Source organism: Octopus bimaculoides, chromosome 6 (genome assembly GCF_001194135.2).
Source record: "Octopus bimaculoides isolate UCB-OBI-ISO-001 chromosome 6, ASM119413v2, whole genome shotgun sequence".
Classification (NCBI taxonomy): domain Eukaryota; kingdom Metazoa; phylum Mollusca; class Cephalopoda; order Octopoda; family Octopodidae; genus Octopus; species Octopus bimaculoides.
Window position 1 is genome coordinate 10,301,201 of NC_068986.1, and position 1,301 is coordinate 10,302,501.

General features: G+C 40.0%; 1 protein-coding gene across 2 annotated transcripts in view; it reads right to left on the minus strand.

The window, feature by feature from the left end:
• Positions 1 to 1,301, minus strand: part of LOC106879616 (carbonic anhydrase 2) — an 81,572-nt gene that overhangs the window by 62,657 nt on the left and 17,614 nt on the right. The window lies entirely within an intron of this gene.

Here is a 1,301-nt window from a genome sequence, read left to right on the forward strand (position 1 = left end):
ATATATATATACATATATACGACAGGCTTCTTTCAGTTTCCGTCTACCAAATCCACTCACAAGGCTTTGGTCGGCCCGAGGCTATAGCAGAAGACACTTGACCAAGGTGCCACGCAGTGGGACTGAACCCGGAACCATGTGGTTGGTAAGCAAGCTACTTACCACACAGCCACTCCTGTATTGTATGTTATATATATTCTTTCGTTTGGGAAACGAGCTTCTTACGACAGCCACGACTGCGCCTTGGTATCATTCTGAAGCATATTTATAAAATGCGTTCTAACAGCAAGGTGATTCGTATCTCAGTGCCGAATCGGAATAACAAGATAAAACGTGAGAAATGGAGAGAGAGGAGGTGGGGGATAGATAGACAGATAGATAGATAGATAGATAGATAGATAGATAAACAGATAGACAGATTGACAGACAGATAGACAGATAGACCGAGAGATAGATGAGTGTATGTGAGTGCGCGCGCCACTTGTTTCCGTACGCGTGTGGGTGTATTAGCAATCGAAAGAAAAAAAAAAGCAAAAGCTGATCTAACACACACACACACACACACACACACGCACACACACATACTTGTTCTTTCTGTTTCAATGACTCCTCCTCTTCCTCTCCCTCTCGCTCGCATTATTGTGGGTTTTATATATTTAGATGTGAACAGCAACTGACACAGAAAAAAAAAAGAGATTAGGAGAGAAAAATAATAAGAGGTGTGTGTGTGTGTGTGTGTGTGTGTGTGTGTGTGTGTGTTGGTAGCTAGATTGATAAATCTACGGATACATAGGAAGTAACGAAAAGGAGAAAGATATATAGAAGAAAAAAATTTTTTTATCAGTGCAAAATGTGCACATACACACACACACATACACACACACACATACACACACATAGACACACACGTAGATAGATACTTTGATATTGTGCACACATCTACGCACGTGCACGAATATACACCATAACTGCAAAATAAAACGTTGTGTTACGTGTTTGCAGTGTGTGTATATATGTATACTTGTGTGTGTGTACTAAATGTCATAGTATATAATATTACACTGTGTGTGAGTGTGTGTGCGAAGAAAGAGATAGATAGAGAGAGAGAGGGAGAGAGAGAGAGAAACAGAGAGACAGACGGAGAGAGATAGAAAGATAGATAGATAATGTGAACATTGAACAACACTTCAATATTCCATTATATATTCTTAAGTATCCGGTTCACACACACTCATACACACATAAACTCTTTCTCTCACTCACTCACTCACTCTCTCTCTCTCTCTCACACACACACACAT